General features: G+C 40.3%; 1 protein-coding gene and 2 long non-coding RNA genes across 3 annotated transcripts in view; 2 read left to right on the top strand and 1 right to left on the bottom strand.

Moving 5' to 3' along the window:
- The first annotated feature begins 274 nt into the window (after positions 1-274).
- On the top strand, positions 275-1,518 carry LOC122972715. Its single transcript, XR_006399821.1, has 2 exons — positions 275-1,290; positions 1,399-1,518. It is a non-coding gene; the product is annotated as an uncharacterized LOC122972715 (long non-coding RNA).
- Positions 1,519-7,336: 5,818 nt separating this feature from the next.
- Positions 7,337-17,256, top strand: part of LOC122972640 (cadherin-20-like) — a 93,611-nt gene continuing 83,691 nt past the window's right edge. Inside the window, exons 1-2 of the mRNA XM_044339880.1 lie at positions 7,337-7,573; positions 9,121-9,274. The gene's annotated coding sequence lies outside the window, so the exon portion shown is untranslated. The remainder of the gene's footprint in view (positions 7,574-9,120; positions 9,275-17,256) is intronic.
- On the bottom strand, positions 14,562-16,183 carry LOC122972641. The gene is made up of 3 exons (XR_006399799.1): positions 15,443-16,183; positions 14,907-15,015; positions 14,562-14,808 (listed from the first exon to the last, which is right to left on the bottom strand). It is a non-coding gene; the product is annotated as an uncharacterized LOC122972641 (long non-coding RNA).

The raw sequence follows: 17,256 nt of genomic DNA, 5'->3' as shown, positions 1-17,256 counted from the left end.
ATGTATGAATATGCAAATATGTCTCGTTTCAAACGTTTAACTGTTGGATACAAGATGTTTTGTACTTCACTTAAAAGTCCATCCTCAGTGTTTGTGCACTGAAGGCTTTCAAGTTTCAACATCACACTTGCTTGAGTTGAATACTGGACCCAGGATTGGCTTCCAAACTAGTTGTGATGTCACAAATCATGCTTGTAGGCCCCGCCCCTTAAAAATCTGATTTTTTGAAACTTTCCACTTTCAGCAGATGAAGGTGAAAACAGCCTTCTGGTGTCAAACTCTGCACAGTGAAGCTCAAACATCCAACTGTAAGAAACAGTAAAAAAAAAAACAGAATTGTGAATGAAGGGGGGACTTTAAGCAATACTTGGCCATGCAACATTTGACCGTAATACAGGGTTGAAAAGGTTGATATGAGAGCAATTATCACGCCACAGAGAAAGTTTGCATAATTTAAGCTGCATTAAACACATTTGCATGTTCATGGCCCCAAATAACATCAAGCAGTAATTGTTTCCTGTGGTTTTAGCTCTTCAGTACCCAGATGTCAGTAGACCAAACCGACCACAGGGACACGAGGAGACACTCTTTCTCTTGTCCTCTCTTTTGCAGACTCAGTGTGCGAATTAAACTGATAAAAGAAAGGTTTGTTTCTTACTAGGAAATCTTTTTTTTTTTCAGACTTTTACCATCTCCTGTGGTTTGACTGTTATATACAGTATATCTGATCCACTATGCATCATTTATTCCAATAAAATTATAGATATTGGATATGATTTGCATCCCAATGTGCACAGCATGTATGGATCACTCCACATGGCATCTCGCATTTTCACACATCTCATCGGTGCAGAGGAGAGAGACGGTCCCCGCGGTGAGACACAGCAGCTTCTGCCAGGGGTCCAAACACCCACATAATACAAATAAACACACAAACACACTGAAGCACAAACACACATTCGCTCAGTCATGCTGAGATACTTGGAAGAGACTGACAGAATTTGGCGGTTGGGGGGGAAAAAACAAAAAAAGGCAATCCAGTTTATTTGCTTGTTGACTGACAAGCAATTGCATATCAGGTTTTGTGAGACAGAAGGCCTGAACGTCAACTGGCTAACTGTAGAATCGGGTCATGATCAAACCTGGCGAACTCCAGCTCACATCACACACCAAGTGGGATTTTCTCTCCGCAGAGCCGTCCGAAGCGTCACCTCTGGGACCACGCACGACTCCTCTACAGCGAAGTCCTCCTCTGTTTTCTCAGGCCCGACAATCATGAGCCAATGTAGTGTAAGGGTGTCCTGAATGATGTTTTTATTAGCATTAATATTTTCTTATCTGCTTGCTTATAAATGATTTCAATAACTTTATAATTTCAATCTCATATTCTGTTTTTAGGGTGACTCTGCAACATCTGTCCAGGGACTACAGATAAAAAAAAAAAAATAGCCTCTTGTTTATTAATGTGCTCTGTCCCTGTTACATAAACCAACAAATGAAATAAATAAATAAACAAGTGAGCGGCTTTCCATCCAAATTATTTATCAGGCCAACACTGGACAGGACCGCTGGAAAATGGGAACTGAGAGAATGGTAACTAAGTGTCAAGAAAGAAATTGGTTGAGCCTCTTTCTTCTCTCCTCCGGTGGTTCAAGATGCCGAAACGCAAAAAAAAACCCCCAAAAAACACATCAATCTTGCATGTGTTGTTGACAGATTTCGGACACCTTTTCCACAAGATTTGGTTTGTCATTTGAATAATTTGAGGACGTTGTTGTTAACGTGACCGGACCATATCAACAATTTACAGCAGCTGTGCGGTTTCTCTCTCGCGCCGCTGTCTTGTTTGGTATTTCAAACTATGACAAACTTTATGTGACAGTTGTGTTTGCAGTATAACACTGATCCAATATAGAGAAGTACAAGGCTCCCAAAACCTAATTTGCCATATATGGTACCCTGGTGGCTCAGTACCCGGCCGTTATTCACATCTCACCTCTCCAATTTCTCTTTAGATTTGTGTGAAAACCTGTCAAATCAGAAAATGTTTATAAATTTATAAGATAATTAGCATTCTGTACCTGATCCCTGCACTTATTCTACTGCTACACCCATTATAAGTTGTTTTGGGGCATAAGATCATTTGCTCAATGCTCCTGCTGTGATTTAGATGTGATAACTGTTCATTATTATGCATTTTCTGTTCCTTTTCTTCTTCTTCTTTTTTACTGCGTATATGGTTTTTACAGTAACGTGGAGCTCAATCACAAATCAGACAACGAGAACCGGCAGCCGCTGCACATGTCCATCACAAGGCAAATAGCCGTTTGCATGACTGCAATCCAAAAGCTTCTGTCAAACTGCCAGCTAGTCACAAAAACAAGCAACTGTCACAAGGAAGAAATATAGCTGACAATTAGGAAGCTGTCATTGTCATTCACTTGCAATCATTCACATTTGAAATTGACCAGTGGGCCAGAATGGGAGAATTCAACCAGTATTTTTCTTCCTTCATTGTTTTCTCTCATTATCTCCCACTGATGCTTCACAGAGACTTCACTCACCTGTCAATTCTCGCTAGCAATTTGGCCATCAACCGCAGCACGCAGAGGGCATTTGGCATGTCCCGAGTTCTCACTCTATATGACTTCCAGGAAGCCGCTGTGTCCAAGTACAGTGGGAGAAACAAAAACAAGATTGCAAAAAAAAAAGGGAGGAGAGTATGCCGGGATGTTATTTAATAACCCTTTGCTCTTTGCACATCTGTATTAAGTCAAAGGGAAAAACTAATAATTTGAAAGGGCAGCTATGACCATTGTCTGATCTCAATCAGCGGCTTTTAAACATGAATGGGATGAAAACCACAAATGTGTGTATCTGGTTTGAAACAGTGCTTAAATGAATAGTATGTGTTTTCACAGCCTTGGTTTTGTTTTTGAGGTTTGGCAATCCTTTGTATCGGTTATGACGACATTTAATTAAGCAGTTTCTTTGCAGAGGTGCGGGGATGTCACAACACCAGAAACACAGCTTTATAATGGAGTCCATTAACACCAAGACTAAATTGTCATTTCATTTTCGCTTCATGCTTGCCATCATCAGTCGGCAATATGCTTATTTAAGAGTTGTTACTTCTGTCAATTTACAAAAACCTGTAAAACTGCGTCAATCTCATTCATGTTTGTCACCATTTTTGTGGCTCTGGCACAGGACAATACCATGCTCATTGTTCACACTACTTGCAAAACTCTGATTGGCTTGGTTGTTTTTCCAACCAGTCGTCAATGAGCACAACTGCAGACATACATTACTGTGCAAAAGTTTTAGGCACTTTAGGTATTTAGATTCTTACCCATTATGTAATACTATCAGGGAGGCGTCTGATCGGTCCCAAAGTCATAAAGAACTATCTTCAGCAACAAGAAGAACAAGGAGTCCTGCAAAAGATAGTCTTGGCCCCCACAGAGCCCTGATCTCACCATCTACAGAAGAACTGTGCAACTTCTCCATGATGTAGGAACAACCGACCTGCCAAATACCTGAAAAACTGTTGTGTTTTTGTTTATTCTAAACACAAAGCCTGCTCACAGCAAATATTGATTTGATCTAGTTAATTGAGTGCATTTAATTTAAATCTGTCAAGTACAATTTTCATCAGTCACATCGGTTCACCTGAAATTTCTCTCCTGTGTTCCTGTTTGTACTTTCAGCCGTATTGGAGCAGTGTTAAGTTACCGCTGATGAAAACATTTCCTGCTGCTGCTGCTTCATATTAAAAGTTTTTCATTCACAAACTAATGGAAGGCTTTTAGGAAATGAAATGTGTTGATCACTGAGTTAGCAGAGGTTTGTTAGCTGTGCTACTCTTCAATAAAAACAAGTGGACACAAGATTTGGAGATATTTGTTCAGCGGATCAGTTAAAAATACTGCAGAGAGGAAGAGAACAAGCAGCAACAGTCTCAACAGCACGTCTCCAACAGGTAGCCTAAACAACTTATTTTAACTTGCGGTGAGGACACTGCACTATTGTAACGTGAGGGGAACAGACTTCAACACTTACTTTTGTGACATCCTTCGTTGTGCTTCTGGCTGATCTTACTTCCGTGATCGTCAACATCTGAACCCACGGCAGCTGCTAACAGCTAGCGTTATGCGGACTGACTGATCCGCATCATATTCACACACCGCAGAAAATACAGTCCGGTGGCTGCTAGTATGTATTTTAATCTGTTGATAACGATATAGTCACATATTGGGAAGATAACAAGAAACAAGAGGCACCATTCTCCCTATTACAAGTTAGTGTACCAGCTGTTATTTTAGGGTAAAATAGTTGCATAATGTTGCTTTAAAACATACAGAAATTAGTGTTTTTAAATAAATTTAAAGGCAAATGTATTTTTTTGCTATGTGGTTTAGATAATATGGTTCAACTGGGGTTTCTGTCTCTCTGATTGCTTATGTAATTGCCCCATGCGCTCTCTCTTATGAAGCCATGATAGCTCAGTATTTGATCATTTGCATATCAAAAGACGTTTAGATGTCTACATTAGAGCTAAAATTAATAAATTTGGTGGAAAATTGAAAGATTTTTAGGCTTTGCTTCAGCCTCATTACAATCAACCATATTAAAATAATTTCCTTTAATTACATGGTTTTAAAAAAAATTACTTTTACACCAAATTTATCCCCGTTTAAGGGGGTAAGGCTGTCATTAGGACCAATTAATTGTTGATTTTGCCCTTCACATGGGGTTTGTTGACAGTAATTAAAAATGTTGCCTTCCTACATCTTTTGACCTGCAAATGACCTAATCAGCGCTAACCTGGCAGTGTCGCCGCTCCCTTAGATCTCGGTAATTAAAGCGAAGCGAATAAATCAGCCTGGAAATGGTGGCAAAAAAAAAAAAGAATGATAATTATTTATTTATTTATTTATTTATTTATTTTAGAGGAATCGATGATGAAATGGTTGTGAAATAATCGTGTTTAAAAAGTAATCAACTACAGATTTTAAGAGTGCACTCTTACAGAAAACTACAAGTAAAAAAGTATTGGATAGGATATTGGTAGGTTGAGACATCTCCAGTGGACTCCACAGGTCAAAATAAGGAGGCAGGGTTACGAAGAAATGTCAGCGACTGTGTGGGGTAAAAAAAAATATGAGAGAACAACATTCTCTGCTCTATTTAATGACTTGTTTCCTTGATACTTTCTGTCTCTGCACCTTTGACAGTTCATACCAGCATAACCCTTATTTTGCCTTTATTTTCTATCACCTATCTATCTATCTATCTATCTATCTATCTATCTAAGTCTTACTTTTGTTTCATCTCTGTCTCCGTGTCTGTGTGAGTTTACCATACTCCTCCTAATTGTTTTCTCATCTCACTCTCCTGGGATGTGTAGGCATGGCCTTATTATCCAAGCTGATCGATGTGATTTATAGGTTTAGGGAGCGAGACATGCAAACTTTCTCATCTCCTGGGGATAAACCGAAGAAATCAATCACACACACTCACACTGTGTGCGGGCCAATCCAGTCCTGAAAACGACTTTCTCCAAAGACCATCACTGAAAACAGCAGCACTCTTTTCAAATTGAGCTACTGTGTCTGAGTTGCCCTTTTTTCTCCCAAAATACTCTTTATACCTCAGAATAGTTCTTTTTGTGTATGCTAAAAAATATACAGTTAACACCTGGAAACATTTTTTTTTCATGAGTAACTGATTAATTTGTTTATGCCGGTGCACTGTGCAGTAATTTGCCATGATGCAGATGGCCTCCATGTTAACATAATCATGTTGGCCCTCATGAAGACAGCAGGAAATCATATAGCTGTGGAGATAATTCCCATGGTAATCACTATCTTTTTTTTTTTTTTTTTCCAAATATTTATGCGTTTTAATGGTATTCAACTTCATCAGACAAGAAACACTTGATTCTGACAGATGTTGCTGTTTTTTTATTGTTCTTATACATGACTCAGGCTGCTTGATAAAGGCTCAGTGACAATAAAAAAAACCCTTTCAAAGACTAGTGGATTAAAGTTGCTGTTATTTTTTTTAAAACCTCTCTTTTATCCTTGATGTGCATCTGCCAGACAGGCATGCGATGTCAAATCAACATACTGCCGGCTGTATCGATACAGCTTCTGGATCAATACGAGACATTTTAGCATTCAGATCTCGCCTCTGGGCTAAATAGAAGAACCAGGAGGTGTAATGCACATGAAAGAGTCAGCAAATACTCTTGAAAGTAAATCCAGAGAGGTCAGATGTTTTTTTTGCTAACCTCAGCACTAGCTAAAGCTGTTCTTGCTGTAATGTCAGATATGTAAGCCACGTTTGTCACTATTCAACAATGTGTTGTTGTTGTTTTATAATCCAGTTATGCTTTGTAGCAATGCTGCCTCTGATAAATGGTTTAAATTGCGAGACAGTTTACTGCTAGTTAATCTGATGTCATTGTGTTTCGACTTTGATTTTTGGCTTCAATTTGAAATAGAGTATTGTGCTTTGAAGTCAGTATACTTCAACAGGCCATCGTTCATATAACAGATTTCCATAACAGAACTTAAGAACCCATGATCTGAGACTTTTCATTACCAAAATTTGAAAACTGCTGAGTATTTTTATATTGATATTGGGTCAAATGACTATGTGTAGGGGTTACATGTAGAGGTGGACTTGCAGAGAATCCACATTTTAGCATTTTCAGCTCATTGTATTGATTTTACAGCTCGTAACTTTACTGTTTTGGACATCTATTTTGTTTCCAGCCGGTGAAAAGGCCCATCATAAACCCGCTTTACGCTACCTTCCCACAACCAATCAGGAGACAAAATTAGCGACTAGCTGGTGAAGATAGTGGAGCATTTAGCAGCTAAAGAACCAGATATGTTTTTCAGACACACCGGAGCTAAAAGGAGAGTGATTGTGGTCAGAAACATGACTTCCAATTAATGCTAATGCTAAAATCATCTTTACAAGGTAATACTATGTCAGTGTTGAGTTTATAGTTTGTTGTGCTGCCTCCAAGTGGCCAAAAAAATCAATTACTGCAGGTTCAAAACTTTTCAATTGTATTTTACAAACTGGGACACTGTGGAAATAAAGGCCAACTGATGGTCTAGTTTGGATCCAGTGCTTTAAACCAATCACTGTTTTGTGGTTTAGGTTGCGTTCAGACTAATTCCAGCAATGTGTGAAAAAGACGTTTATGCTGCAGGGGTGGGGACCACATAGAGCTCAGCAAAAAAATAAAAAAAACAAAACACAGCGGTTGAACCAGGCTCAATGTTTGCCTGAACGCAACGTGATGTCATCCGACTACGCTTACTAATCACGTAAGCAGGCGATCAGACCAAAGACACCCACGGGAAGAACCTTGTTTACCATGTAGCTTTGTAGCATTCCGCTGTTTACCGAGGAACTGTGAAGATGGAAGAGAGACTCATCGCCACCATGACGACCTTTCCAGAGCTGAACAACCCTGCCATGAGGGAGGACGAAGACCTAAATCGCCGTGCACTCGCTTGGCATTGTATCGGGCTGCAAGTCAGAATTTCTGGTTAGTATTTCCACGGTCAGATACATCGCAAATGGGCCACGTACCGACAGGCTCACACTTCCGTAGAACCCTGCGTGGTCATGCTGGTCTGAACACGACCTCACTCCGCTGTTTTGTTCTCCAAATGCTGCGATATTTTCAGCTTCACTCTTTCATTTCTTACAGCCGTTGCCAACTGTTCTTTCCAAGTGCTTAACAGCGCTTGGACTATCATTAATTGTCCGACATGAACTTTCACTTTGTTCTCATTTGTCAGTCGCATTTTCATTAGCAAAATGGTGACTATTATTGTAATAATTATTATTCCAGCAATCACTATCAAGAGACTCTGAAAGTTGAAGTAGAAGAAAAGATTTAATTCCGCCTGAGTCTGAAATCAGAGAGACTCGACTCGTAATTAAAGACTTTAAACCGCATTTGCACTTTTTCTTTTTAGAGTTTCACTCTCTCTCACTCAGACACTTTAGACTTTACTCAGACTTTGATTTGGTGACTTAAGAACTGAACATTTCTTGGTTCATATGACATCAGTCGATGAGTTCACCAGAAACACTCCTCAGCCTTCGGGGACAAAAGCAGTTTGTTGTCGCTGGATGATTTTTATCTGTTTCCCAATGACTCAATATCTCCAATTAACTCCAATTAGACTTGTTTAAGGACAATTAATCATTAATTAACCAAGGGAGGAGGGTGGTAAATATTTACTTATTCATCATACATTTTTCTTATTTTGCTCCTGATTAGTTTATGAGACAATTTTCTTATAATGTGTGAAGCATTCTAATCTAACAGGCTGGCTTCCTGACTGCACATTCATCATGGATTTTAGACCATAATCTTTTATCCCTGCTTCAGACCGTCAGTTGATAAGATGCAGTCGAGAGCAGGGACTACAAAGTTAATAGACTATCACTCCCCCTAAAAAGAACTGATTGTACTATTCAGGAGGGTCGCATACACAGTGAGAGGGGTCGCCGCAAAAGCGAGAACAAAAGAAAAAAAAACTGGGGAAAAGTGAGCGGAGCCAAAGAGTGTATTTTGAGTCCTGCGGGTTAATTCAGTGGCTTTCAGCTACAATTGCCGTGTCTAAACATTCATGAGCTGTAGAGGGATGGAAGGAAGGAGGGAGAGGCAGAGTAGGGGAGGCAGAGAAGCGAGGGGAATGGATGGAGCAACAGCACATCGCTCAGACACAAGAGGGAGAGCTGGAGGAGCAGCAGCTGCCGCGTTAGCTCGTCCACACCGATCTGAGCAGGTAGAGCGAGCACTTGGAGCACAGGGAGAGGCGGTGAGAGTGCAGCAGCAAGCAGCAGCAAGCAAGCAGGAAGGGAGGGAGGGAGGGAGGGAGGGAGGAAGTCTGTCTTTTCACCTGAAGATTACTTTGTCTCACACTTCACTCACCCTGTGTGCTGGAAGGAGCAGCGAGGAGGAGAAAGAGGAAGAAGGTGCTGTTCATTAGGAGGTGTGAGCTCTTTCTCACTGGTCTTTTTTTTTTTTTTTTTTTTCCTCTCTTTTACTCCTTATTCACTCTTCTTCACGGGGGTCAGCTGGACTTCTCTGCAAAAAAAACCCCCGGTGATCAGACTCCGTTGGAAAGACTGAGAGATAGAAAAAGGAGAGAAAAAGTGAGAAAACTGCGGTAAATGGCCCTCGGCTGCAAAGGAAAAGAAGTTTCCATGAAAATTTGAGAGATTTTAAAAGGTAAGATTTCTTTTATATAACTGATTGTAACTGAACATCTGGATGAATGTAAAATCACCATTATATATATTTGATTTGTACTCATAATGATCAGAACAACCTGTTACAAGGTAAGTCTTAAAATGCTGCATTTAAGAGCTGAAGTGTCGCTTTCCTTTCTATGTATGGAACTCACAGTGTCGCGATTACCAGTAAGCACCAGTAAGCCCTCATGAATATCATTTATTGACTTTGGCGAGCAGCGGCAATTTGCACTTGTTGTTTTTTATTTAACTGAACCACATGTGGAGAAAAATGATGTGACAACAAGGTAAAGTTGAATAGAGTAGCGAGAGGAGAGAGGAACACAGTATGTGTTAATAAGATAAGCTGGAACAGAGCGGAGCATGTCGGAGCCCGAACAGAAAAAAGAAAAAATTTAGAGGGATAGAGGGAGAGATAAAAAGAGATCAAAGGAGGAGTGGGAGAGATGGGGAGTGAGAGAGAGAGAGAGAGAGAGAGCAAAGGGGGTAGGCATTGAAAGAGAAAGAAAGAAATATACATGAGTGTGAAGGAGAGTTGGAGTGAGAAAGACAGACAAGAGAGAAGAGAGAGAGAGAAAGAGTAAAAAGAGGAATAAGAGGAGGGATGGAGGAGTGGAGTGGCGGGGGCTCGCTGGCAGCCAACTCAGTAACCAAGGCAGCTGACATGAGGGAGAGCCAACAGGGGACAGTGGGATTTCTATTTTTCACCCTCGTCGAGATACGCCGGGGCTCTGCCAAGTCCCCTGCCTCATCCCCCACGGATAAAGATTTCATTGTGCAGCTCTGTGACCGAATTCATTAAGCATCTACATTACTCTCCCCTGGCCGCACTACTCTCTTACGCTTCTTTTCTCCCCAAACTCCCTCTCCGGGCTGATACTCACTCTCTCCGTCTGCTTCACCCTCTCGCTTTCATTATAGTCTCAATTGGCCCTATAATCAGCTCAACTCGTGTTGCATCAACAGTTGTATTTTGTGAAGCTCTGCAGGGAATAATAAATACATACCGTATCATTCTTTAGGGAGGACTCTATCAAAAAGGGCCGCTTTGGCAAGGCTGCCCCCCCCCCAGACCAAAAGTTTATCGAGCTTGGCGTCAGGATGCCACACGGGGTCGCTCTAAATGCAGCTGGAGGTCACGGGAGATTTAATAGATGGCAACTTTGCCTGCATTGTGCAAATTTGGAATTTTTAGAACAGAAAGAGTGTTTTCAGAAATCCTCTTTGCTGTTTCAGTGTCAATCTGAAATGCTGTAAATGCAGCAGAAAATTCAAAATATATGCAGTATTTTATGGCATTTCTTTGTCACAACTCATTTACAACATTTAGTGATGCTTATGTAACCAAAACCAAACAAAATCAAGACTTTAACCCTGATTAAACTGTTGTTGCCTACTCACTTTTTGACCTGACGAAGCCCCAACTAGGATTGAAACATCGTCTCCTTTTGATCAATGCTGTTTTTCAGTAGCCCTACATGTACACTCTACACCTACATGTTACTGTAGGTTTGAATATTTACATTTTATTGCTTACTCTACACCAAAATGCTACTTAGCTAAAATTAACACCAACCAATGTTGATTTACGTGCTTTAAATTGTGACAAAGAATCAAAAATTGTTCTTCAATTTCAAATCCAAATCTGGAGAGGATTTCCAGCTTTGGCGCCATCCAGTGGTAGCATCCAAAATGACAAAAATGAGGCAATTCACACGACACATAGTCAATTTCACTAAATTTTATGAGAATGTGTTGGGAGAACCACTCAAAAACTCCAGGAATTGACCCTACAGCAAGCTTTTGTGATGGGAATATTTAATTCCTTCTTGAAATGCGATGTAATTGGATTGGTAACATCCATGTGTGTGCATACATTTAAATGCACACTTCTCTCTAAGTAATCTCATTTTATTTAAGAGGTCATTGTGAATACAAAGGTCCCTTTACAGAGACGGTTGTGAGGGAAGCTGAACAAAGCTGTATTCAGAGGTAGGTAGGTTTTGTATGTGTTCAATGTACTGTATATCATGCATTAGTCCTTTCATGCCTTTTGTTCACATTGAAGACCAAGTCATCACCACTTCAGGTAAAAGGCTGGTAAAAGGCTCCTCATTGTTTCCAAGATGTGAGACACTTCGCTTGTGGTAAAATCAATAGCCCAGTAAATTCTTAATTGAATGAAAGCAGGGCCTGGAGCCCGTTGGTGCTTTATGGGCTACCAGAAAGCGCCTTTGAGAGAGTACGGAATAACAAGGACCCTGCTGGCATTGTTGTGGTCTGGGAAACATCGTCATGTCAATCAGCCAGGCCTGGCAGGCGACAGCGGCGGTGGGAGTTTGTTAGCGCTTGTACACCTGCCATGTTACGCTTGAGCTGAGACTGGTGTCATATTACCTCCAGTTAGCTTTTGTTCTTTTGAAATGCTTTTTTTTTTTGGTTCATTATTCAGCACTGTCTCCCAGTGTTATCTGACACCAGGGAGTGGTATCATAGATGTCATCACGCTGAGCGAAGGTAGAAAACCACCTTAAGGATTTCAGGGAAGAAACAGAGTTGACTGGAAATGGACACTGGTTGTCCAAACGACAGGTATGCTTTCTGTACATGAAATGCCCTTGTCCTGTTTTGGAGCAGAGCAAATCCTTTTGTTGAAGCTGTAACTCATCTGTCTGAGCTGTTGATGGATTGGCTGACCTCGGGGCTCTTGTTGCCACTCCAAAGGAAGCAAAAGACTACAATGCATGCTTTTGGTCAATTTGCTGAGTGTCATGCTTGTTTCATGCTGCAGAATGTTACCCATCACTTTGTTAACCAGCTCATCCACAATGGAAAGTGTGCAGATACTGTGCGGTACAAACTCTATACTGAAATAGCAATATTCTTTGACTCAAATGAATGGAAGTCAAGACAAAGTCCACGAAGGCCAAATATTTGCTTCAGTTCATGATAAAATGCTTGGTTGTACCTGGAGAAAAAGTAGCATTGGTTCTTCATTGGAGAAATGGATGGTTCATCCATAAATGTCAATACATGCTCCCTTAGAAAAACTGTTTGATAGTTTGAAAGTGGTGAAAAGCTCCTTTTATATCATATATTAATCCAATTTATGAAGAGAATGGCATGAATAGGTGTGAAACTGGGCAGAGATCCCAAAAACTTTTGTTCACAACATTCCTACTTCCAACCCTTTCCATGATTACTGCTGCACCGCATTGATTGTCTCTGGTTTGGTAGCGAAATTTGGACCACGTTGTCTAGCACACCAGCAAAATGTAGCGACCTGTCTGCTACCTCGAAATGCAATATTTCCCTTTTTGTAGCCTCTGTATTGATCTGTACCAACAATTACCTCTGCCTTTGTCACTCGACAAAAACTTCACCTTCAAGGGTTGCTGCTCTAAGAAAACGTGAAATTTTCTAACATTCTTGAAGAGACATTGCGCAACCTTGTTCTGATTCTGAAAGGGCATATTTTGTCCCAAACTTGTGACAAGGATTTGAAATATTTACAATTTTGTCAGGTCTTTAAATAGATAATTTGCAGTCTCTTAACAAAAAAGAGTCACTACCAGCACTTTTCCAGAAGAATCTGTTCAGCACAACAATTTAAAGAAGTGGCACACAGTGGACAAATGGGCCAAGGCAGCTAAAAATACAGCTGTAATTTAAACTGGCAGTAGCAGTACAGCTAATATACCTCTGCAACCTTAAAGAACACCTACAGCAAGTAACAAGTTTATTCCCCTGACTTTTAAACACAGGCAACACTTCCTCTTTTCCCTCAGTGTATATACAATACAATAATAGTCATTTGTGTGTATTAATGCGTGTGCATGGGCTATTGTTGTGTGGGTTAGCTAGAATAAATTCAGCAATGCCTGAGCCTGATCACGCACCAGAAGATGCAGGTTTTCATTTCATTAAGCTGCTCCTGCAACTCCCTCTAAACTCAGACAGTGAATTATTCCATCCCCTCTTGGGTTGAAGAAAGCAATCATGTTTTCACTTCATTTTTTTTTTTTTTTTTCCAGGACTGACTCTCAGGCAGTGGAACTATTCAAAATGAGAGTTGCTTAAAGTAATAGACAGAAACACCTCATCTCTGAAATTAATTTGAATTGATTCTCCCTAGTCCTTTTCCCCTTGCCCTGACAGGGTTTTTCAGAGGGAAATTTCAAACATTCAAGGCCACATGTAAAAATCAATTTCTAAATCAAGCTGTTTCGAGAGATGAGCTGTCTCTGTCTCTGTAGTCCTCGCTGTGGATAGGAAAGCATTCTGAGCACATACCAAACTTCTCTTAACTGTTGCATGGTAACATACAGCTCATTTGCTTTCACTAAACAATTGAGGATTTCTTATTAAGGAAACCGAGACTGCTCTGCCTGTATGTGTGAGCATTTGTGAATAATACCTAATGTGCACAAAGGATGACTGTCAAGGTATGTACACATACTGCTCATTGTGATTATTTATGATGACAAATCGCACAAGTGGCGGGGGTTTATAAAGAGTTGGATGCCATCTGGTTGCTCAGGGCCATCGGAGTGCATTGTGCGGACATGTCATTGTTTGTTGTCAATGAAAAACAATAGTGGCGCCTACAGGGGTGGTTCTTGACAAGACACAAACACACTGGTTCACACTTTGTACACACCAACCCCAAACAACTGACAGTCATGGAAATAAAGAAGTGGCTGTTTGTCAAAAGCTACCACAACTAGTATTAAACTGGAACTTGTACAAAGTGAGGTAGGTTTGTACAAGTTTGTTTAAGAATTTCTTGCTAATCATTAGCAGGCTACTTAGCTTTTCTAATTGGTATATATTCATGTAATCAACTATATCAATAACATTACTTTCATATCATCATTAGCAGCGTTCAACTGGCTTAGATGAGAAGCTCAAGGCTCCTTCTTTCTTTTCACAAAACATGTGTGGTTCACATCCAACATTAGCAGGTTAACCTTAGCACAACAAAGTTTGTTAACAAGAAGCAGTTGGCAGTTCGGTCAAAATCAACAGTCTTTTTGGGAGACTGTCAATGGACAGCTATGACTGATGGATAGTTTTCTAGTCTAGTTGTACTGTAGAACAAGGTTAACAGTGGAGAAGAAGAAAACACGTTGAGTAAAACTCTACAGCAAAGAGGATCCCTTCACCATTTTACTTACCACTTGCATATTCCCTCAAATTCTCTAATGTGTGGGTTTGTCACCCATCAAAACCAACTCTGATCAGAATATCTATTCAGAGAAATATCAGATAATAAACTTTTTATTTTCAATAATGAATTTCTACTGAAATGTGTCCATTGTGACAATCTTTAAATAAAAAGTCAAATCGATCATAGCTAACAGCTCACATTGTGATCAGTTGCTAGCAAACATGCTTGTGAAGCAGCTGGCGAACAGCAGTGCTAGCTTGACTACCCCTGTCGGTCATGTGATTCTCTCCTTGCAGGTTGTAGCTGTCGAGTTTCCCCAGTCTTGTCATGACTAGAGCCATCTGTGATGTCCAGAAGAATTTATTAATCGTTAACAGCTTTAGTAATGATTGTGTAAAGAGAAAAAAAAGTATTTTGGTACCCAAGTGCATCACATGACCTGCAGTTCCATCTGTGACCACTATGCCAAAATCTCAGCTCAGTTCTGGTCCTGTGGGTGGTTGGGTGAAGGGCTGTCCATGCAGAAAGCTGCGATGGGGGTTGAAGGACTGAAAGTAAACAGGATGATGTCAAACTGTCGAGGCTGAGTAGTTGAGGAGGCTGTCCCCTCACTGAAATGTCACCAGTTTAATTCATGCAACAGCAAATGTTCTCACTGTCAACCTGTTCAAATATCCCGCCTACTCGGTTATCACACTCTAGATTAGAGCATCAAGAAAAGAAAAAAAACCACCTAAAATATAGGTGCAAATTATGATCTGCTATTACATCAAAACCAAACACACTCTATTTAATCTTTTATCAATCCATCTCTGAGGCATAGACGAAAAATAAACAACTAATCTACTTTCATCGAAGGCCAAAATAATCATCATTGCATACATTGCATAAGGAATACAGTGTGACCTTGGTCTTGGCAGACAGTGATTACGTTTTATTGGCCAGAAAAAAAAAAAAAAGGAGCCCAATACTCACCAATGTACTCTGGCTGAATAAAATGGAGCCTGGTCGGGAATGAATTATAGCCTCTGGAGTCGGTGCGCTCCAGTCAACTTTTTCTCTCCTATTGCAGTGGGAGGGGGGGGATGAGTCGCCATAAATCTGACCCGGAGATCCATTAGGGTTTCTGTACTCTGCTGCTCAAAGCGTGAGGCTACTCTTTCTTTTTGTCACTCTGTCCGCTGCTCTTGTGACCAGCGTTGACATTAATAACACCAGTTGTGTCAATTAATGTTATTCAGGATTTTGTATGTTCATTTCTACAGTATCTCTTTATGTGTGTTTGCGTCAGTGTTGCTGATGAATTGTCGCGTCTAGAGTTAGTAGGTTTGTCTAATATTCAATGTGTGTGTAAATGTGTTTAATAGCAAACAGAAAAGAAACCACTGAATTGGTAGAAGTCCCTCAGAGACATCTGTCAAGCCCACACTAGAGGTCTCCATAGGGCCAAAATTTGGGCACTGATCTGAAACGAACCTGTGGAAACAACCTGCCCGAACATTTTCAGAGAATATGATCTAAACGAGATATGAGAACCCAGTCAGACTCAGTCCAAAATACACACTAAGATAACTAGATACAATTCAAAATGATTTAGACCCAAAGATAGAATAATAAGAATACTGGCAGCAGCATGATGAGCCCCAATTAACTAGCAGCTGCGGTTGAAAAAAAGGAGTATTATATGTCATTTATTGTCATTTTTCCTGTACTCCGCAGTTCACACTTTCTGCCTGCCTCATAAAACACTTTTATTTCTTTGTTGCAATGTAAATGCAGTAGCTAGGGTCCACTTGTTTAGTTGATATATTGTTACACAGACTCTTCCTTGACCTGATTAGATTGGATATATAATTGGATATGGTCCAATTCTGACATCAGGTCGGGTCTTCATGATTAAGGGGTCAAGATGCCTCGTGAAGCCACAAAATTTGTTATTTTAATAACAAAAATGATAAAAAATGTTAAGTTGGAATCTGGATTCAGATTTGCATCAATATAAATGGAAAATTATGCACATTTTTTGGAGAATACCTAGATCCTATCTGGGAAAATTTGAGCTTTTTACAAGGATGGGTTACTTGATAATTGAGTCTTGCCATTTTGCTCAAAGTTTATATTTGAAGTGTCGACAACCAGTTGGAGAACGATCTGAGGAATGTAGAATAAATACACTTTTGTTTAAGCAGTTATAAATGGTCTCTTTTTGGTGCTATCCACATAAAAATGTATTTATTTAGTATAGTAGTATTTAGTTCCTCCTTGGTTCATGGCCATTTTTCTGAGATCATCTGTGTTCTCATCCAGTAACTGAAGCTGGTTTCTTCTCTTTTTCATGTCCAGGCTTGACGTGAAACCTGCTACTAGAATACAGTACGTGTGCACACAATGTTTGTGTATATTTCTTTGTTCGTTACCTGTGAATACGTGTGTTTGTGTGTGTGTGTGTGTTGTGATGGGGAGGGGGTTGGGGGGAGGGTTGCATCAGCGCAGATTGCTCATGAAATATGACCTCTGGAAAAGTTTCCTGTCCGCATTCTCCTCTTTGAACTCCAATCCATTATCTTCAGGTATCAAATTCATCCCAACAGGTGTAGTGTGTTAAATGATATGAGCCTGTGGCAGCCTGCCACAGATGCAGGGCCCCATGCTGCAGTTATCACCCGCATCATCTGCAGCTGTGAGGGAAGTGAGAGTGTCGCGCTATGACAGCCATCTGATGGAAGTTTAGTGAGTTTCCTTTTTTTGGAAGGAGATGTGAGTCAAGTCTTGAAGACATATATGCATTA

This window comes from Thunnus albacares, chromosome 21 (genome assembly GCF_914725855.1).
Source record: "Thunnus albacares chromosome 21, fThuAlb1.1, whole genome shotgun sequence".
NCBI lineage: Eukaryota > Metazoa > Chordata > Actinopteri > Scombriformes > Scombridae > Thunnus > Thunnus albacares.
The sequence above is the reverse complement of the archived record's forward strand: the minus strand, read 5'-3'. Positions and strand labels throughout refer to the sequence as shown.